The 24,189-nt window shown below is 31.4% G+C and overlaps 1 long non-coding RNA gene across 1 annotated transcript; it reads left to right on the forward strand.

The window, feature by feature from the left end:
• Positions 1 to 1,022: 1,022 nt before the first annotated feature.
• Positions 1,023 to 11,162, forward strand: LOC139520753 (uncharacterized). Its single transcript, XR_011663953.1, has 5 exons — positions 1,023 to 1,098; positions 4,175 to 4,333; positions 5,022 to 5,120; positions 7,746 to 7,806; positions 10,769 to 11,162. It is a non-coding gene; the product is annotated as an uncharacterized lncRNA (long non-coding RNA).
• The last annotated feature ends 13,027 nt before the right edge of the window (positions 11,163 to 24,189 follow it).

Genomic DNA, 24,189 nt, shown 5'->3' on the forward strand with positions numbered 1-24,189 from the left:
TTTTTCTGAATCGAGAATGATGCCTAGATATTCACACCCGATGCAACCCATGTCATCCTATTAAATAGATCTTATGTTAGTGGGGTTACGTTGTTCAATAGAGGGTATGGTATACCATGTTAACACATGTTATGGGGTTATTCTATTGAAATAGAGTAACATAGTATTATAACCCTGCTAGTATATGGTGTGAGGTTATCTTATTCAAGTAAAATAACACAGCAATGATACAAATTTAGCATATATTATGGAGTTATACTATTCAATTACGGTAACACAGAAATTATACAATGTTAGAATATAGCATATATATAGTATGGGGTTATCTTATTCAAGTAAATAACACAGATATTTTGGCATGACACAGAGGCTGACTCAGTATTGGCCAATCATTGTCTTTCTTGTATAATCATTTATAAAAAAAACTCATACCCCAAACTTTCAAAAGCCACATGTATTCAGAGAGCCTAGAGGTAATTGTTATATATTTATTGACCAAACTATTATATTTTGTCATGATACGACTAATCATTATCATGCTGCATCATGTAAAATAAAACAGAGTCAAGTAAGTTGAGAATTAAAGCCCGGCGATACTTGTAAACACTGAATTATACATTTCTTGAAATTACCGGCTACGATTTTTCCCCAATAATTCCCATCCCTCGCCTTGTCCCTTGTTGATTTGACATATAACACATTTTATTATAGAATATTAATAAACGAGTGTTTTTAATTTAAACTGGAACGAAATTGTAATACATGAAGAACTATGAACGAAAACCCACCCGCATATTATGCCAGTATTGCCGGTCCGTCGATGTCATGAAAAATTGTGTTACATTTGATAAACATAAATACTTGTCAAACGTTTATATTGATTAACGAAGTAGTTTTCAACTGAAAAACGCAACCTCTCGGTCAGCCGATCAAAATGTACAGTAGTACAGTCCGGAATTGTTTCATACGTTTGGACCGGAAGTTGTGAAATTTATTTACCGTTTAGTCAATTTCACTTTCACTTTCCCTTTGACTAAATTGATTCTTGCCTAGCAAGTGGCACAATTCATAACAGGAGACAGAACCTGCTCTCATGAGGTTTATCACATACGGAAATGTTGTTAATATCTACTCCAAAATATTAAAATGAAATACATAACTGTTAACAAGTCACTTCTTGATAGATTTTGTCACAAGTTGCATCAAAACTTGCAGAATTATGTTGCATGAGTAGTTGCCATTAAAACTTAATTTTATATATAAATTAGTGTTCAGCTGTTTTGAATCCCTAACTGTACACCATGCGACTAGTCCTATAATGCAAAGTAATGGTTATATAACAGTGGTTTGATTCCACCAGTGTACTTTATCCAGAGGAAGAAATTTCCTAGTGATTTTTATCCACCAACAAACATTCACTAGTTTTTTTTTTTTATCCAGGTCCAGTGAAAAACATCCACCCAGGGTCATTATAAGGTTCTAAAATGTATTTTTTTTAAAGGGAAATATATATATAAAATGGGGCTTGATATTTTTTTGGTGTATTTGAAACCTGCATTGTTGATTAATGTAAACAACTATGTTTTCATCCAATCCAAGGAATGTTCACACTAGTGTTTTGGAACCAGGAATGATTACACTAGTGATTTTATACTGGAATGATTGCTCTAGTTATGGATGCTCCTGTAATTGAAACTTTCTGTAAGAACAATAAAATTGATAATGGAAATGGGGAATCTGCCGAAGAGACAACAATTTGACCATAGAACAGACAACAGCAGAAGGTCACCAATAGGTAGGTCTTCAATGCAGCGAGAGACTGCTGCTCACAGAGGCGTCCTTCAGCTGGCCCCTAAACAAACATATATACTAGTTCCGTGATAATGGACTAATGGGCGGCATACTTAACTCTATTATTATACACAAGAAACTAAAATTAAAAAGCATACAAGACTAACAAAGGCCAGAGGCTCCTGACTTGGGACAGGCGCAAAAATGCAGCGGGGTAAAACATGGTTTTTATTATATCTTAACCCTCCCCTATACCTCTATCCAATGTAGAAAAGTAAACGCATAACAATAGGCACAGTAAAATTCAGTTCAAGAGAAGTCTTAATCCAATGTCAAAAGATGTAACAAAAGAAAATAACAACAGACTACTAGCAGTTACAAACATGCCAGCTCCAGACCTCAATTAAACTGATTGAAAGATTGTCTTCATCATATGAATATCAGGAACTATCCCTCCCATTAGCGGTTTAGTATTATACCATCATAAAATATATGAGAAGAACATAACTTGTGTCATGCCAACAACTGGTTTTTAAATGAAGGTGTTTAATTCTTTTTTTTTTTTTTTTTTTTTTATAAAATAATATCTTTATTGCACTTTTCTTTGCTGTTGTTACAAATTAATCGACCTACAGCAGTTGGCCGAGTATCCCTGTGAATTAGTCACTGGATAACCAGGGAATTTATTCAGTGAGTTCATATTTATAGATAGTTTGTTAGTTTTACAGTTCATGGTTATTACATACATTTTCCAAACTATATTGTTTCATGATTACTGAAAGTGTACAGTTTTTGTCCGGTTTGTTTCTAAAGATTAAAACTTTATGATCATTGACCTTTAACCTTATTGATGAAAACCGTTGGAACTGGTTGATCGATTGTCCGGATTAATTTTAATTCTGATGCAAAGGCTCTATATAAGTGAATCAATATTAAAGTCAAAATATGTAATCTTTAATGAAGTGACAACAGTATTGTAACTATATCCCTTCTTAACAAGTCTGTTTAAAGGTTTTGTTAGCTTATGCACAAATCTGCTCTGTACATAAGGTTTTTATCAAGTTAAATGTCCTGATCATAGATTAAAGTATTTTGAGTTATAAAAATATCCTCCCCACCTTCATCAATATTAATTGCTAGATTGAACCATATTAATTAAACTGGTTTCTTGAAAATCATTCTAATTTTAACCAAAGGACCACTTTCAAGTTCATCCGTCACCGGGAAAAACTCTTTAATTAAGCACGCCTTTATGACGTCATTTACCAGTTAGAGGGGATAGCCTGTATCCCTGCACTGTTGGCGTTCATCAAGGGTCTAAGTGATTGTCATTGTGCAGGATAAACTAGAAATAAAGTTTGTTTTGTAAGTACTTAATCACAATCCCCTAATGGCAGCAGTGCTTATTGTTAATTATGAGAATTTAATTTACCAAACAATTTGTGTGATATATCAATTACCGGTATACAGTTTTCCAACCACTCGCTCAACATTGGAAAGGAAGTGACGATGCCCCTGAATACACAAATGTTGTTCACTAAAGCCAATTTTTTGGACAGAAATGCATCAAACTCGAAAGATGTCTATTAATTTATGTAAACAATAAACCTGTCTTATATAAACTTAACACTATTAAGATCGACGCTTTCACACTTTTTACATTCAATATTCAACAGTTACCCGGAATGAAAGTATGCTTACTGTATATCAAATCAAATCTTGTTTGTTACACTTCTCAGTACAGTATCAAGATCTACTTTTAACTAATACCACAACAAGTTAGGACAACATAGGAATCATGATACATGTTGGTCTGTCTGTTTTGAGATCATCTTGCAAGCTCAATTTCCTCTTATACCTTGAAATAGTGAGGGGGCATGAAGTTCTACCCTTGTCCTTCTGTACATCAACATCTTTTTGTATATCTGTACTTCCCAAAGTTTACAAATGGATCATAACTATGCTGTGTAACAAAAGTACATTGTGGTAATAAGAATAAAAAATGGAAAAAAATTGTTAAATTTTTGTTTCCTTTTTCAAACTTAAGTTAGTCTCAACCAAATGTTATGAAACTTCTACACAATGCTGATCTGACATAAGAAAAATCAAATCAAGTGCACATTTGGGTAGAGTTAATTTTACTGTTCTTCAGTTATGTTCCTTTATAACTTTAAATGATATTCTAGGGTTCATCATCTTTGTCCAATTGACACATTCCCCAAAATTGATTTAAGTCATAATTTATTAAGGGGAGATAATTAGAGACTTATTGTAGTATCTATTTAGCAAAACTCCTTAGTAATGTTAATGGGTTTTAATGAAACTTGATACTTTGCATGTAAAACAAATAGAAGATATATTGAAACTTCTTTATTTATTGTAGAATGAAAAGAATCTCCTTTACTAAAAAGCCACCAAAGATTAGATAGTTTATGCCAGAAACAGACCACAGTACACTCGACTGGAAGATTCAACATATAGTAAAAAGAGGAAAGTGGCATTGATTCAGTTTCAATACACACTCCTGCTTTTTCCTTACAAGGTTATATGAGATGTTTTAAATGATACTTTTAAGCAAAATTGATTATACATTGTTATAAGAAGGTTTGAGACAGGTTACAGGTATATCCTTGCTTAAATAATTGATTTTTTTTTTACTGAATCACCAGTTTACGTTAACATGGGGAACTATGTTCTCTTTTCTTTTACATTTTTAAACATACTTGTATACTGATGTACTAACTAAGGCAATTTCAATCTATCGAATTACTGGTTCACATGTACCATATATACAGTTTTTTCATGATTTGAATGTGAATAGCTATATCAAGAATTGAATTATTTTCTGCTGACATAAGAGGAAGGTGTTTAGATGATTAAGGATATTAACTTATTATGAAAGACATTTTTTTTTTTTATTGTAATGTTCTTAACAATTGATTAAAAGGGTTAATACTCAGTTCAATATACAGATTCCCAATTTACCTTTCAATTTCATGTGTATCCTCCAGCCTTACTAGAGTATAGTATAACAATATGATTTTGAAAAAAAATGTGTCCTTCTGAATAACTTATAATGTTCTAGACAAAATAATATTCTTGACACTGTGTTTTGTAGCGCAAGTTTAATGTAGGGTTTTCTACATACTGTAATTAAATTAGGTATTTGTTTTCACTTATAGTTCACTTATATGATAACTAAAATCTCCATTTTAACTTTCTTTTTATAGGGATCTATGTACCAAAAGAGTTGGTCTGTGTGCTCAAAAGAAAAGACAACGATTGTGATCAAGCTTTTTTCAGTCCTATTTCTGATGTTGATAAGAAAGGTATGCTTTTCTCTTGTGATGACTAATGTAATGTTTCTGGCTACATTAACAAATTTTTAATCATGCTTATTGTGAAGCACAGAAAGTTCTTAAAAGAACAATTAACAGGCTATTATTTGAACTTGGAATTATTTTTAATTATGGAATTTGTGTAATTTCTTGTGTTTAAATATTTTTGATAAATTCCATGTTTATTTGGTATTATATACAAATATATCATGCTTACAAGGGGTATTTGCCAAAAATACCGGTTGAGAGGTACAAATTTCCAGAGCCTTGTAAGCATGATATAGTTGTTTAATTCCACCAAATGTTTCACCTAAAAAAAAATTATTATAATCAGGTATCATATGAAATTTTGACTTGAATGTATAATTTTTGTATACACTGCAGCTGTGCTATTTGCTATGTGCAATGACCGTATTATCATTTCTTATCATTTTTTTATGTACAGTCACTGACTGTATTATATATGTCTCCCTTTTTATGATAAAAAGCTGGTTCTCGGCTGACTACTACACTTTGTTCATCAGTTTCGGTGAAGCGTAATACTAGTGGATTCCAGTTTTATGTGACCGGTTGACAATTTGTTTCCATTGAGTTTTATTTATGACGTCATTCCCGGTTATTTTACGTCATTCCAAATTCAATATTAATTATGCTTTTTATCCTAACTATTTCATCTGAAACCATATATTTAGAATGACCATGAATTTGTTATATTAGAATATAAATAATTCATTGAGTTATTTTTAGACATGGTATTCCCCATCTGCCATGGTATTTGCTAGGATATTTCCCATCTGCCATGGTATTTGCTAGCAAATACCCCGGCACATGGAATTCCCTAATGGCAAATACCCCGGCAGAGAAAAGAATATCTCGATATATAGAAATTGGTGAAAAATACCATGTTTCTCAACCAATCAAAATACAGCATTATTACATAAGGTGGAATTACATGTATAATCTTTTGAGCAGTTTAAATAACACTTTCCATACAATGTATTTTGGTTAGATAGTGTTGTGTGCGCGGCACAGTACATTCTATTGAAAATAAACTATTTTCTTTGTAATAGAAAGTACAGAGAGGGTGGTAAAGGGGGGCATTGAACACGGAAACACTTGAAATAAACATCGCGAACACGTTGCACGGAAAATAAAAATCTGAAAAAAACAAAGCACGAGAAATAATTAGTAAATATTAATGTAAAAAGTTAAGTAATTTATTAATCAGCCCTTCTTTGAGATCATCTTGTCATTATATAATGGGTATTATGACCCTGCTGTCATCTTGTAGCGTCCGCTATAGTTGCAACTGATTTGAGAGAAAAATACTATTCATAATAATTAATTTGGTAGCTGTTTTAAATATTCTGGAAACTCATAATTTAAAACAATCTGCGGACTGACTTTGAATTTAGTCCTGGTTTACTTTTTAATCAAATGTGAGAAAAGCATGAGAAATTAAGATTACCGACACGAAACACGGAAAATAAATAAAGGAAAACACGAGGCACGCACGTCAAACCAAACACGAGAAAACGAGAAATAAAACGTCAAAACACAAAAACATGTGTAATAAAAAGGCCCAAAACGTTGCACGAAAATAACCCTTTACCACCCTCTACAGAATAAACATGGGATTTATTAAAAAATTCAATAACAAGAAATCAAGCAAATTCCATAATTAAAAATAATTCCAAGTTCAAATAATAGCCTGTTAATTGATGATATTATATGTAGTAAAACAGAGGATAATATAGTCTTTATAATTATGGATGAGACTTTTCAAGTTTTATAGAAAAGTAGAAAAAATCACTGCAAGTATAAGACAGCCCTGAGAATTGGTTTGAGCAGAAATTTGGCTAAAAAAATCAGATAGACTTTGCTCATTTTTGAAGGCTGTACGGTGACCTATAGTTGTTAATGTCTGTGTCATTTTGGTCTTTTGTGGATAGTTGTCTCATTGGCAATCATACCACATCTTCTTTTTTATATTTGTATAAACATGTACCACCACCAAATTGGGCCAGACAAATAAATATACTTCAAAGTAGAAAGTATTTAAACAAAATAGTTTGTAGGCCTAATAAGGTGTAAATATCAAAATATATGGTAATTGAGTTTTATTTGAAAGGTGGGTATAGGACTGGTGATCCTTGTAGAACTAATTTAAATGTACAAATGAATTCTAAAATTGAGAGCACATATTGCATGTTTCTCAGAAGGGTCTGGTTTGGTGTATCTGAAGTTTGGGTAACCAGCACAGTCTGATGTGTAAATGACCTTCTGCTGTTGTTTGTTCTATGGCCGGGTTGTTATCTCTTTGACACATTCCACATTTCCATTCTCAATTTTATCATATTAACAACTAATGTATCTTTCTCAATCAAGTTTCTCTAAAACTATATGAGATATCTTATAAACTATGTGAGATATCTTATAAACTGTATGAGATATCTTATAAACTATATGAGATATCTTATAAACTATATGAGATATCTTATAAACTATATGAGATATCTTATAAACTATATGAGATATCTTATAAAATATTTAAGACTACTGTATTTACTTTTACATACATGATAAAAATATATTTCTATATGTTTATTGTTTCAGGGTGTAATAAAGTAACAACAGAGAAGGTTTTAGCAAGCAGGTGCTGAAAGAACTTCAAAAGGTTAATACTACAACTTTCTGGTGATGTTGAAAGAAATCCAGAACCTACAATGGTATCAATAACCCCCCCCCCCCCCCCCCCCCCAGCCCCAAAAAAAATGCTATGTTTGAGACTGAAGAATATTTAGGATTAGTTGCTCTGAAAAACAAATACTTTAATTTAACAACTTCATTTAAATTCATTCAATTAAGGCATATTTCATTGAAAATTTATGTTTTATTGACCAATAGAAAACTGGTTAGTACTTTGGTAAGGAAGGCAGACTGTACATGGTGCTACAAACAGTTTCCATGGAATAACTTATGAAACATTTAATCAACTCAGAAATGACACAATTTAAATGCATGTACAAATAATTGTCTTTTCACAGTTCTTGTTATAGACCTGGTGATGGGACGTATTATGGTATACCGTTGTATGTCCGTTCGTCGTTAACATGGTGGACATTTACTCAAAAACGCTTAAACCAATTTGCATAAAACTTTGGTGAATAGTTTATATCTATTGACGTGAGCTCCCTTTTTTATAATTTTTAGATTTTAATTCTGAGTTATGGGGTATTGTTCATTTAAAAAAGGGGGATTTTTCAGTTTCCTGACAAAAATTAAAGAAAGCTTTCACCAATTTGCAAGAAATTGTGGTGAATTGTTTATATCTTTTGACATAAGCTCCCTTTCGAATTTTGTGAATTTTAAATTATATGTTTCCCAGTTACAGGGTTTTATTCATAAAAAAGGGGAATTTTCCAGTTTTTAAACAATAACTCAAAAATGCTTTCAGCAGTTCTCATGAAACTTTGGTGAATTATTTATATTGATGTTAGCTCCCTTTAGAATTTTATAAATTTTAGATTTTATAGTTCAGAGTTATTGGGTTTTATTCATTACAAAAGGGGGAATTTTCCAGTTTTTGGACAATAACCCAAAAATGCTTTCAGCAATTCTCATGAAACTTTGGTGAAGAGCCCTTACTAGTAGTGTTTTATTTTTCTGGATCCAAAATAAAAAAAATAATGAAATAATTCTGATATAATTCTTTCTCTGTACTGTATGCTAAATCTATTGAAGATAACTGTTTAAATTGACTCCTGACATGATATAATCTTGTTTTAAAAAAGCCACAAAGTTTTTGGAGTGAATATATGAATCACTCTGTCTGTCTGTCCATATGTCTTGTAAACTTGACTCTCAGTAATGTATGTACCAAAAAGATGAAACTTTACACAGTCTGAAATATTTCAAGGGAGATAATTGAATTTACTTAGTTTAATATTGCAATTTACTTAGTTTAATATCTGTCTGTTTATCTGTTCATATGTCTTGTAAACTTAACTATCTGTAATGTATGTACCAAAAAGATGAAACTTTACAGTCTGAAATATTTCAAGGGAGATAATTGAATTTATAAGTTTAATATTGCAATTTACTTAGTTTAATATCACTCTGTCTGTTTGTCTGTCCATATGTCTTGTAAACTTAACTATCTGTAATGTATGTACCAAAAAGATGAAACTTTACAGTCTGAAATATTTCAAGGGAGATAATTGAATTTACTTAGTTTAATATTGCAACATATGGCAACAGGTATTGTAAGTGCAACTCAAATACTCACCTAGTCCCATTATTCCCATTGATTGATTTTGAAACTTAACACTGTTGCAGTACACAACCTTAGACTGACAACAAAATGACTGAGCATGTAAGAAAATAGTCCAGATCCAATAATTTTCAAGGGAGATAATTGAACCTACTTAGTTTAAATTTGCAATAAGTGGCAACAGGACCTGTAAGTGCAACTATGTTTAATTAGCTTGATGGATATTGATGAAAATTTACAGTTGGCTGACACCACCAGAGAGTGTATATGAAGGAAATAACCCTGGTCTGAAATATTTTAAGGGGGAAATATATCTTAATTGTTTTCTATTGCAATACAGGGACGAAACTTGGGAATTATAAACTGGGAGCCCAGACCAGATATTTCATAATTATTTTCTATATGTTCAACTTAACTTTATCTGAAATTTTAGGGGCCTAGCTCAAAATCTAGGAGCCATGGGCAACTGGGCTCCCTTTAAGTTTTTTTCCTGCAATATGTTGCAACAGTGTCTATTAAGATAAGTGGATGTTCTCCTTATCTGCTTTATCGATATTGTTGAAATTTTATACAGTTGTATTACACCGCCTGGGAATGTGTAAGAAGGAAAATCATATTGGTCTGAAATATTTCAGAGGATGAATTGAAATAGGGGGTGGGGTTTCCTTTAGTGGGTTGACTTAAAGTTTTATGCAATACTCTCAGAATGCTAAATACTATCCATGCTGTTCTGTGCTTACTGTTGTTTCAAACTAGAATCACGAAAGTCCTTGTTAATATTATTTTTCTTTACATATATTACGAAGTTTAATAAGATATCCACAAAAGTACAGATAAATTAGGAGTCTAACATATCTATGTTTTAGTAACTAGAATACAAGTTTTTATTATTGCGATACTGGCCCAGTAGCATTACATTTTAATTTAATTAGAGAATTACTTTTTATAAGAACATTTGAAACATCAAATAAAAAAAGGAGGCCACAGCCTTATGTTCTTTAAAAATAAATACAAAACACAAATTGTCTTATAAAAATCAATGTAATTATCTGCCCTTGATTTTATTAGGATATAATATTTTTAATTTAAATAATCACACTTAATTTTTTGATAGCTTGATCTAGTTTTCAAGCTTAAGATGTTCCAGTGGTATAATATTGCATTATACTTAAAGAAATTTTTTGCAACACGCCCAAACCTGAAGAAGACATCATTCCAACATGACTTTAATATATTCTTTGGAATAACCAGTTATCTGGAATGTGATCTGAACAGTTCACACTTTTCTTTCCATTTAATAATGAATGTCTATTTCGATAATTAAACCATTTTTTGTGAATTTTATATGAAAGCAATTCTATTTTAGGTTTATCAAGACTTCTCAGTGCTTGCCAAACAAGTGTCAAAGAGTGAATGGCAAGAATGGCTTTAAAGAACGGAGAAGACGTGTTTTATTGCACTTAGTTTTAAGCTTCTGTTTGATATTTTACCACTACGATAGAGTTATGTAAATTTATGTTATGTATTGTTCTAATGTATCAATCTGTTTTGTAATTACACTTTTTTAAATATGTTGTTATTGTTTTTATACCTTTTCCTACTATTAAAGGTTTGTATTAAGCCTTAGGTTACTTTGGTTTTTTATTTCATAGGATTAAGATGTCATTCTTGAAAACCTTGTTAGTATGAACTGTGTTTTTTTATATCTTAATATGTGTAGTATTAATCCAACCCGATTATATTTAGTTATGAAAAAATATATACCACTTATAATGAATGCCTCTCTGAAAAGATTAGTGAAGCTTGGAATAAATAAATATAAATTATTAAAATATAACCAAATTATGAAGACTCCATACAAAAAAACTTTGGAAAGTGTCACAACAGTCAAAAAAATTTAGAGTATAATTTAGGTTAGTTCTGAATCTTATTTTTTTATTGGGATTTTCTTCATTGCATAGAGGATGTGTTTATCTTATAAAATTAATATACAGTACCTGGCCAAAAGTATTCGTCACCTACATTTTTTTGCTATTATTTCATATAAAAACACATTTTTTCAAAAGTATATTTTGGGGACATTTTTGGTTTGATTTTAAGCAACTTGGTACCAATAGAAGCAGAATTGTCACAGGTTTATTTTTTTATTTGGATACATTGTCTTAGTGGATAATTTTCATTTTTTCACAAGATAAACACAAATATTATTTTCTGTTTAGAAATTTGCTATGTATTCAACCAAATTAAATTATAAAAATGTATTGGCGTTCATATCAAGAGAAAACAAAAACACATGAAGACAAAACTAAAACCAAATAAACAAACAAACTTTAGACAATTCTACATCTTTTAAGGCCTTGTTGATAAAAATCCAACCATAAATGCCCTCAAAATATTTTTTTGGAAAAAATGTGTTTTTGTATGAAATAATAGCAAAAAACACAGGTGACGAATACCTCAAATTTGTGATTTTTATATGTCGTAAATACATGTACAGAAAAACATACATAATGATTATGATATGCTGATACTTCATTATTGCAAATAATTTTATTTTAAATTATGATGAATATATAAACTGGATTGACTATTCATATTTATCATTGTTTATGCTTGTTGATTGTCGACATTACATGTTGAAAACAAAAAGAGTCATAGGACTAAAAGTAACAAGCCTCAGTCAGAAAGTTACAACTAATTAATTCACTATATTTAAGGATGTTTGCTTGTCATGTTTTGCAATTTTGTCAGATTTTCGAAATCCTCTGGTTTATGCATTTGAATGCCTTAAAAAAAATTGCCCATGAACCCCAATTTTTCTTTTTTTAAGTCTTTTAAATGTATGATTAAAAGCCATTTGTAAAAGTCTTATGAAATCTTATATATTTTTTAATAGTTTTTGACAACTTTAAATGGTCAATGATAAAGCTATGAAACATCAAGAGAGAACATTTTCCCGCCAAAATATCATTGGCTAGTATCTCGAAAACAAGCACATTGACCCCTATATTTTTTTTGCTTTTTTGATTCCTCAATTTATCCCCTATCAATATATACTGGTTTTATGGAAAGTTATTTATTTTGAAACTGAGCAGCAAACATCCTTAAATGTAGAAAAGAAAATGTATAAAACATTGTCTTTTTGTAAGATAAATTGGTTGTTCATTATTAATTTTTGAAACTGGTAAATTTGTTGATAAATTTGTTTGGTCTATAATAGATTAAAATATATATCTAAAGATATCTATTGAAATCGTCTTCCTATTAAATTTTTTTTCTCAAAAACACTTTGTGCCCTCTATAAATGCTCACAATTTTTAGATAGGTAACTTGTTTGTCTATTTTATTTTGTACCATAATATTATGCATGAAAATATCAATTGTGCTTTATGCATGTCACTAATGTATAGATAAATTTAGAAAATTTAAAGTTTACAATAAAGAATAAAATTAATTAAACATGTTTGATTGATTTGATTTTATCCAATATGTATATTGAAAGGAAGGCTGTTCCAGTAATATATATAGAGTTTAAATATAATTTGCATCATATAGAAAATCAAACAACAAAAGATAGAAAACAGAGGGAATTGAGTGCAACATAAAGCCTCAGTTGAACTTGGTATTGTAGCTAAGCATGAGTGAAATTGTTTTTATGCCCGATTTATGGGCAATTTGTTTTCTGGTCAGAGCATCTGTTTGTTCGTTCATTGGTTTGTTCATCCGTCTGTTAGTGCGTTCGTTTGTATGATCATTCGTTCGTCCCGCTTCAAGTTTGTTCATCCGTCTGTTAGTCGTTCATCCTTCCCTCTTCAGGTTCAAGTTTTTGGTTGAGATAGTTTTTGATAGATAAAGTTAAAGTCCAATCAACTTGAAACTTAGTAAGCATGTTCCCTTTGATATGATCTTTCTAATTTAAATGCCAAATTAGTGATTTTATCCCATTTTCACGGTCCACTGAACATAGAAAATGATAGTGCGGATGGGACATCCGTGTACTTGGAACACATTCTTGTTTATTAAAAGATGACTACTATTTTCACCAAGTAAAACTGAATTATATGGTTTTCTTCGATAGAGTCTTCTAATATACATGTATGAATTGTCTTTGAATTTAAGATATTGTCAGTATATTATGTCTGGTTCAAAGATCTAGTCTAAAAGTATTTTCCAATATTCAAATGTAACAGCGTGTATGCTGTTTCTGTGGTTCTTAGATACAGTCTGCAATATGTTATACAGTCCGTATGTATTGTCTGTGGTTCTTAGATACTGTCTCTATGTAATGTCTGTGGTTCTTAGATACTGTCTGTAAGTATTGTCTGTGGTTCTTAGATACTGTATGTAAGTATTGTCTGTGGTTCTTATATACAGTCCGTATGTATTGCCTGTGGTTCTTAGATACAGTCCATATGTAATGTCTGTGGTTCTTAGATACTGTCTGTAAGTATTGTCTGTGGTTCTTAGATACTGTCTGTAAGTATTGTCTGTGGTTCTTATATACAGTCCGTATGCATTGTATGTGGTTCTTATATATACAGTCTGTAAGTAATGTTTTTGGTCCTTAGATACATGCTGTATACATATTGTATGTGGTTCTTATATATACAGTCTGTAAGTAATGTTTTTGGTCCTTAGATACATGCTGTATACGTATTGTCTGTGTTTCTTAGATACAGTATACTGTCTGTAAGTAATGTCTCTGGTTCTTAGATACTGTCTGTAAGTATTGTCTGTGGTTCTTAAATACAGTCCGTATGTATTGTCTGTGGTTCTAATATGCCAATCTGTAAGAAATAACTGTGGTCCTTGTATACAGTCTGTTATCATTGTCCCTGGTTCTTAGATACAGTCATCTGTCTGTAAGTAATGTTTGTGGTAGTAATGTCAGTGGTTCTTAGATACAGGCTGTACGTATTGTCTGTGGTTCTTAGATACAGTCCGTATGTATTGTCTGTGGTTCTTGTATACAGTCCGTATGTATTGTCTATGGTTCTTATATACAGTCCGTATGTATTGTCTATGGTTCTTATATACAGTCCGTATGTATTGTATGTGGTTCTTATATATACAGTCTGTAAGTAATGTTTTTGGTCCTTAGATACATGCTGTATACGTATTGTCTGTGTTTCTTAGATACAGTATACTGTCTGTAAGTAATGTCTCTGGTTCTTAGATACTGTCTGTAAGTATTGTCTGTGGTTCTTAAATACAGTCCGTATGTATTGTCTGTGGTTCTAATATGCCAATCTGTAAGAAATGACTGTGGTTCTTGTATACAGTCTGTAATCAATGTCCCTGGTTCTTAGATACAGTCATCTGTCTGTAAGTAATGTTTGTGGTACTTATATACAGTCTGGAAGTAATGTCCGTGGTTCTTAGATACAGGCTGTACGTATTGTCTGTGGTTCTTAGATACAGTCAACTGTCTGTAAGTAATGTTTGTGGTTCTTAGATACTGTCTACGTATTGTATGTGGTTCTTAGATACTGTCTGTTAGTATTGTCTGTGGTTCTTAGATACAGTCAACTGTCTGTATGTATTGTCTGTGGTTCTTAGATACAGTCCGTATGTATTGTCTGTGGTTCTTAGATACTGTCTGTATGTATTGTATGTGATTCTTATATACTGTCTGTAAGTATTGTCTGTGGTTCTTATATACAGTCCGTATGTATTGTCTGTGGTTCTTAGATACTGTCTGTATGTATTGTATGTGATTCTTATATACTGTCTGTAAGTATTGTCTGTGGTTCTTATATACAGTCCGTATGTATTGTCTTTGGTTCTTAGATACAGTCCGTATGTATTATTGTTGTCTGTGGTTCTTATATACAGTCCGTATATATTGTCTTTGGTTCTTATATACAGTCCGTATGTATTGTCTATGGTTCTTAAATACAGTCCGTATGTATTGTCTGTGGTTCTTATATACAGTCCGTATGTATTGTCTGTGGTTCTTAGATACTGTCTGTATGTAATTTCTGTGGTTCTTAGATACTGTCTGTAAGTATTGTCTGTGGTTCTTATATACAGTCCGTATGTATTGTCTTTGGTTCTTAGATACAGTCCGTATGTATTATTGTTGTCTGTGGTTCTTATATACAGTCCGTATGTATTGTCTTTGGTTCTTAGATACAGTCCGTATGTATTATTGTTGTCTGTGGTTCTTATATACAGTCCGTATATATTGTCTTTGGTTCTTATATACAGTCCGTATGTATTGTCTATGGTTCTTAAATACAGTCCGTATGTATTGTCTGTGGTTCTTATATACAGTCCGTATGTATTGTCTGTGGTTCTTAGATACTGTCTGTATGTAATTTCTGTGGTTCTTAGATACTGTCTGTAAGTATTGTCTGTGGTATTTATATACTGTCTGTAAGTATTGTCTGTGGTTCTTATATACAGTCCGTATGTATTGTCTTTGGTTCTTATATACAGTCCGTATGTATTGTCTATGGTTCTTATATACAGTCCGTATGTATTGTCTGTGGTTCTTATATACTGTCCGTATGTATTGTCTGTGGTTCTTATATACAGTCCGTATGTATTGTATGTGGTTCTTATATACTGTCTGTAAGTATTGTCTGTGGTTCTTATATACAGTCCGTATGTATTGTCTGTGGTTCTTATATACAGTCCGTATGTATTGTCTGTGGTTCTTAGATACTGTCTGTATGTAATGTCTGTGGTTCTTAGATACTGTCTGTAAGTATTGTCTGTGGTTCTTGTATACAGTCCGTATGTATTGTCTTTGGTTCTTAGATACAGTCCGTATGTATTATTGTTGTCTGTGGTTCTTATATACAGTCCGTATATATTGTCTTTGGTTCTTATATACAGTCCGTATGTATTGTCTATGGTTCTTAAATACAGTCCGTATGTATTGTCTGTGGTTCTTATATACAGTCCGTATGTATTGTCTGTGGTTCTTAGATACTGTCTGTATGTAATTTCTGTGGTTCTTAGATACTGTCTGTAAGTATTGTCTGTGGTATTTATATACTGTCTGTAAGTATTGTCTGTGGTTCTTATATACAGTCCGTATGTATTGTCTTTGGTTCTTATATACAGTCCGTATGTATTGTCTATGGTTCTTATATACAGTCCGTATGTATTGTCTGTGGTTCTTATATACTGTCTGTAAGTTATGTCTGTGGTTCTTATATACAGTCTGTAAGTATTGTCTGTGGTTCTTAGATACATAGGTATAGGAAGATGTGGTATGAGTGCCAATGAGACAACCCTCAATCCAAATAACAATTCATAAAAGTAAACCATTATAGGTCAATGTACGGCCTTCAACACGGAGCCTTGGCTCACACCGAACAAGAAGCTGTAAAGGGCTCCAAAATTACTAGTGTAAAACCATTCAAACGGGAAAACCAACGGTCTAATCTATATATAGTAAAAAAAAACCGAGAAGCGAGAAACACGTATATATTACATAAACAAACGAAAACTACTGTACATCAGATAAAACCATTCAAACGGGAAAAAATCTATGTATAAAACGAAAAACTAAAAACACGTGTAAATGACATAAACAAACTACAACTACTCTACGTCAGATTCCTGACTTAGGGCAGGTGCAAACATTTGTAGCGGGATTAAACATTTTAATGGTACCAAACCTTTTCCCTTTTCTGAAACAATAGTATAACATCACAACATAGTAAAACACACGATAACATATCAATTGGGAGGCTTAACTCATAAAAAAACCGTATATTAACACACTATGAACGAATAAATTTGATCTGCGATACCTGAATGCAAATGCATATAGTTAATAAAATTATTAGGGACAACAGTCTGTAAGTAATGTATGTGGTTCGTAGATACTGTCTGTAAGTCTTGCCTGTGTTTCTTACGTACAGTCTGTAATTTTTGTCAGTGGTTCTTAATAGATACAGTCCAAGTATTGTATAGTCTTTGCTGTCTGTAAGTTTTGTCTGTGGTACTTACGTACAGTCTGTAATTATTGTCTGTGGTTCTTTCATACAGTCAGTAAGTTTTGTTTGCATGGGATTCATGGATAAAAATAGTCTGTGAGTATTGTCTGTGGTTCTTAGATACAATCTTATATATGGTATGAAAGTACTGACAAAGGACTGATAAGTAGATTTCTGACCATTCATACAAGTAACTTCAATTACTTTTTTTAAATTATTGAAACAGACATGGGGTGTCACATGGTTAATTTTATAAAACCCCGTTTAAACAAAATCATTGAAATGGACAAATGGCTATTTCCTTTTATAAAAAATATATACAAAGAATCAACGAGTGATACAGGCGGACATATTTGTTTCTTATAACATATATATCACTGAAACAGGCGGACGTCACCATTTCGTATATAACAAATAATTGAAACAGGCGGACACCATCGCCCATATAATATATTTGTAACATGGTGATACGGATACATTACTTCCACATATAAAGGTATGCAGGCGGACAGTTAAGCGGCTGCACGGCGGATGTACTTATTAACTGGCCACAATACTAATACCAAGCTGCAGACCAAATCTCAAAAACATTTCGTCAAGTAGAAGCCTTACTATTGTATTCGCTGTAAATTTGAACATGAATGCAATTAATACTTGCCACTGGACGTAAATAGCCTGTTAATGGAAAGAGTCTAGCGGTTACCCTTACTATAGTAGTGATCGTTAATATGAACATGAATGAAATATTTGTTACTGGACGTAAATCAAACAGCAATCAATCAATCTAGCGGTTACTACAACGTGCCAATGTAGGTAAAAAGACACACTGAAAGACAACTTAAATTGAAATGCATACTGTCATTACTTTTATTATTCGATAAGTATATGCTAGATGCATACCCATAGCACCGTCTCATGGGTGTATGAACGTTGTATAGGGTTTTTATATATCGAATAACTATGTCTCATTGGTGTATAGTGTTCATACATCTATGAGACCATGAGATATTCATTAGGTAAAGCCTATATACAACATTCATACACCAACGAGACAAAATTATTCGATGGGTAAATGAGACAGAGTTATTTGAGAAGTATAAACCCTGTATAATATTTATACACCAAAGAGAATGAGTTATTCGATGGTTATAAGCTCTATAACGTTCATATTATACCAATCAAACACAGTTTTTCGATGCCGGGTCATAGGCCCTATACAACATTCGTTCACCAGTGAAACAGAGCTATTCGATGGATATAGTTTTCATACAGTGAATCAGATAAATTCGATAATAATAGTCTTTAAAAAAGACTCCATGCGACAAAGTCATTCGATTGGTATATACCCTATATAACCTTCATACACCTGAGTTATTACGAAGTTGCAATAAAGGACAAGATAATTCCATCTTATAGAATGCCAAAAAAATAAGTTTTCTGTCCAGTTTTTTAGATAGACGGAATCAAGCATTTACAAGACCTACCTATTGTACGCATAGTTTTCTCTTCTCAAATATATATGAAATATTTGCCACTGGCCTGAATCAAACAACAAACTATGTCTCATATGCATAAATGTTTTGCCACTGGACTAAAGCAATCAACAATCACTTAATCTAGCGTATACTAAACTGGTGGTAATGCTGGTAAATAGATACACGAATATTAAGAAACAGTAAACTGGTTATGTCATATACTTTGCTCCTTTGAACCATGGAATAATTAATGTTCCTTATCGAACACTGAACAGTTGGGGAAAATATACACATTACTTTAATCTTGATACAGCTCTAAATTTGAATTGGGATTGAAATATTCTACACAGCATAGGTTTCTAACACAGAATGAGTGTGTTCCAAGAATTTAGAAATTGGAAACATTGTTTTTGTTAATAATCTATATTTTTATTTTGACCCATCTGATGAGTTGACATTCTCAACTGATTGTTAGGGGAAATGTTGGAGCATTCAAACTAGTTTAACCCCGCCACAATATAGTATGTGCCTGTTCCAAGCCAGGAAGGAGCCTTTGAATGGTTGTTGTTTGTTGCACATTTTATCATTCATTGTTTAGTGCTGTTGTACCACTGTCCCATATTAGGAGAGGGTTTTGCACCATCCAACTAATTTATCTCCATCACATTTTGTATGTGGCTGTCGTTTGTTGCTGTTTTTACATATTTGTTTTTCTTTCATTAATTTTAACATATATTGGCTATAAGTTTTCTTGTTTGAATTGTTTTACATTTGTAATTTGATGTCCTTTTATAGCCGACAATTCAGTATGTGTTTTTTTACATTGCTGAAAGCTGCAAATTGACCTATAGTTGTTTTAAATGACTGTCATTTTTGTCTCTTGATCAAAGTTGTCTTGCTGGCAATCATAACACATCTTGTTATTCTATTTATCTATAAATATATATTAGATTCAGCAGAAAATACAGGTCTCTTGATTCACCATATAACAAAACACCTTGTATTCATCATACAAAATTTAATTTAGGACCTGTTGGACCTTAAGACTGACCAATATATATTGAAAACTGTTTGACTATTTTAAAAGATATCTTCTAAAATATCTCATATAATATATAAAATATATTTCATATAATATATAAAATATATTATATAGTTTACAAGATATCTAATATACTTTATAAGATATCTTCTAAAGTATAATATGAGATATCTCATATTGTTTATAAGATAACTTATATAATATATGTGATATCTTTTAAAGAAAATGATTTGAGATATCTTATAAACTATATAAGATATCTCATAAACTTTAGATGATATCTTATAAAAAAAAATATGGTTGGAATCCCGCTAATATGTTTAACCCTGCCACATTATTTAAGTGCCTGTAACTCCGTGGTTGTCGATTGTTTTTGTGTTACATATTTGTTTTTCGTTAATTTTTTATACAAATAAGGCCGTTAGTTTTCTTGTTTGAATTGTTTTACATTGTCATATGGGGCCTTTTATAGCTGACTGCAGTATGGGCTTTGCTCATTGATGAAGGCCGTACAGTGACCTCTAGTTGTTAATGTCCGAGTCATTTTGGTCTCTTGTGGACAGTTGTCTCATTGGCAATCATACCACATCTTCTTTTATATATATATATATCTTATAAACTTTATACCCGGTAAGATATCTCATGAACTATATAATATATCTTATAAACTATATAAGATAACTAATCAATTATACAAGATATCTTATAAAGTTTATAGTCTAATTACACAAAAAATTCAACATATCAAATGGACCCAATATCCAAATTTTTTTTTTTTAAACTTGACCCAATATCACAAATTTAAACACAAGTTTTAATTCAATATATCCAACAATCCGAAGAATTCAATTTTTCAAGAAGTCAATTTATCTTCAATTGTGGACCCTTTAGACCTGATGGAGCAGTTAATTTGAAAATTGGGTCCAAAAAATCAATGCCTAAATTCACTTTAGATTCAGAATCTTAAGGGACCCCACATATTAAATATTTGTTGGAAATCAAACAATTTGGATCCTTTGGACTTTAATATGGACCAATTTAAAGTGGGGTCTAAATTCTAGATGTGCAGTTAGATCCAGCATTTTTCATAATCCCAAGAATCAAAGACTTTGATTTATCATTTAAACACCATTTCAATAGCCATACCATTTTATTATTGTTAATGCAACTGGAAATTATATTTTACTTGTACACAAACTGTTTATGACATCCAGGAAATACAAGATTTTCTAATCAACAACATTATGTACATCATGACCAATGCAGCTTTTTACTTATTACTTTAATTTCTAAAAGACTTGCTGTGGTCAATTTGTTTTTTTTTTTCTACTGCTCTGCTTTTGCTGTTAAAACCATTTGAGATTTGCAACAAACACAAACATTTCATAATAATAAATGATTGCTTTATTAAAAAGGCAACTAAAAATTTAATTTCTACAAAAGATATATACCATAAGAAATACTCATTTAATATCACTTCCAAATCTTCAATAGAAAACATAATCCTAACACATTTTATACCCTTAAAGCAACAATAAATATATTTCTCATTTTTGACTGAAGCATAAAAAATGACACTTATAAGTATTTATTGAGTTTTTACCCATCTAATATGTATCTGGTAAATTTGGTCCTATGCTAGTACTACCCTGATCATATTTCACAAATACTTATAAAAACTCTTTTTACCCTTAGTGATAAAAGGGTTGCATTTTTTCTTCTCTTGTCATATTTATTGACCAATTTATCATTTTGTATAGTATATTGAGTTGCTCTTGTTGCACACAATGTGTGCCTCAGTGTATTAGTAATAATAAGAAACTGTTATTAACTTTATTGACATGAAAAAAACAAAAAAAATATGTCAAGTCTTTTTGATTTCATAGTGAAAAAATAAATATCAAAGTTAAAATAATTAACCTTGAAATTAACATAACATAACATTTTGCTTCATACAAGAAAACTAGATAGTTATACATATTTTAAAGAAAACAGATAACAGATATATAATATAAAATTCATCACAATCACTGAAAACAGATATATATTTGGATGAGACGTTGCTGATACATGTATAAACCTTTGATATAAATTTCATAAATGTGGAAACAAATTGTACCCATAATAGTCCTTACAATACCAGACAATGTTTTCTTTTCCATTCACAAAATCCTAAAGCCTATCTTGGTACTTGCAGGATTAATTTAGATATGGTTAAATATTTTCAAAGTATAAGTTGGTTTCTAAATGAGGTTGGAAGTTCAGATTAAACAAATGTTCCTTTTAAGAATACCAGATTGCTACTCAAGATACAAAACATGTGACATTCACAATGAAACATGGGACATTTATTGTTTCTCACATATCAAAGTTTACAACAACAAAAAAACATCACAACAAATAGTTGATGCCATAATTGAAGTTTAAAAACAAAAGTCAACCGGTTACAATTGGTTAAAAACTTTAACCACAGAATAAATATTTGTGGACGCCGATGCTTAGTCTCGCTTTTTCGACTAAAGTCGAAGGCTCGACAAAAAGATGTTAAACACAAAACTTATTTGAGAAATAGAATTTACAATGTACTAATTAAATATACAGCAGTGCAATGAGCATATGATATGCCTCTCATTTATAACATTCCATAACGTCTATATGTCATATCAGAAATTAAAAAAAAAAGTTAAAAGGAGCTCACTTCAATAGAAATAAGGCAGTCATCAAAGTTCCATGAAAACTGCTCAAAGCACTCACGAGTTATTGTCCAAAAACAGGAAAATCCCCCTTTTAAAAAACAAGAGGCTCTCAAGAGCCTGAATCGCTCACCTGAATTTTTCTGAATCAATGATTATTTTGGCTTTTCAATTTATTTAAATGTTCTTTGAATCGTCCTATTTTCTTCAAAAGCAAAAAAAAATAATTTTCTCCTATGTTCTATTTTAGCCATAGGAGCTATGTTTCTTGACATACAAGGAAATGAAATATAAAATTTATACTAGATACTCTGAAAATCTGAAACTCATTTAGCCTAAGTTTGGCTGAAATTGATACAGCAGTTTCAAAGGAGAAGATTTTTTAAAGTAAGTCAACATGATGAACAAATTGTGAAAAAAGTCTTTAAAGGGCAATAACTCCTTTAGAGGTTTATTGACAATTTTGGTCAAATCGACTTATTTGTAGATCTTACTTTGCTTAACATTTTTGCTATTAACAGTTTAATTGTATCTATAATAATATTCAAGATAATGACCAAAAACTGCAAAATTTCCTTTAAATTACCAATTAAGTGGCAACAACCCAACAATGGGTTGTTTGATTCATCTGAAAATTTCAGGGCTGATAGATATTGACCTAATAAACATTATTACCCCATGTCAGATTTGCTCTAAATGATTTCGTTTTTGAGATATAAGCCAAAAACTGCATTTGACCCCTATGTTCTATTATAAGTAACGGCGGCCATGTTTTTTGACGGATCAAAAATCGAAGCACACACTTAGTGCAGGATAATCTAAGGAACAATCATTCTAAGTTACATCCAAATCCATTCAGTAGTTTCAGAGGAGAAGATTTTTTAAAGTTAGCAAATATGATGAACAAATTGTGAAAAATTGTCAATAAAGGACAATAACCCCTTAAGGGGTCAATTGACAATTTTGGTCATATTAACTTATTTGTAGATCTTACTTTGCTGATCATTTTTGCCATTTACAGTTTATCTTTATCTATAATAATATTCAAGATAATGACCAAAAACTGCAAAATTTCCTTTAAATTACCAATTAAGTGGCAGCAACCCAAAAATGGTTTGTTTGATTCATCCGAAAATTTCAGGTCTGATAGATCTTGATCTAATGAACATTTTTGCTCCATGTCAGATTTGCTCTAAACACTTTCGTTTTTGAGATATAAGCCAAAAACTGCATTTGACCCCTATGTTCTATTTTAAGTAACGGCGGCCATGTTTTTTGATGGATCAAAAATCGAAGCACACACTTTGTGCAGGTTATACTAAGGAACAATCATGCTAAGTTTCATTCAAATCCATTCAGTAGTTTCAGAGGAGAAGATGTTTGAAAAATTGTTAACGACGACAGACGACGACGGACGCCAAGTGATGAGAAAAGCTCACATGGCCTTTTAGGCCAGGTGAGCTAAAAATCAAAATCCCCATAGCTAGGAAAAGAAAATCTAAAATTTCTATTATAAAACAAAAGGTAGCTCATTTCAATACAAATAAATGATTCATTAAAGTTTCATGAAAACAGCTTAAAGCATTAGCCAAAGGCGTGGCAAGAAGAAAATGGATGCAGGG

Source organism: Mytilus edulis, chromosome 4 (genome assembly GCF_963676685.1).
Source record: "Mytilus edulis chromosome 4, xbMytEdul2.2, whole genome shotgun sequence".
Classification (NCBI taxonomy): domain Eukaryota; kingdom Metazoa; phylum Mollusca; class Bivalvia; order Mytilida; family Mytilidae; genus Mytilus; species Mytilus edulis.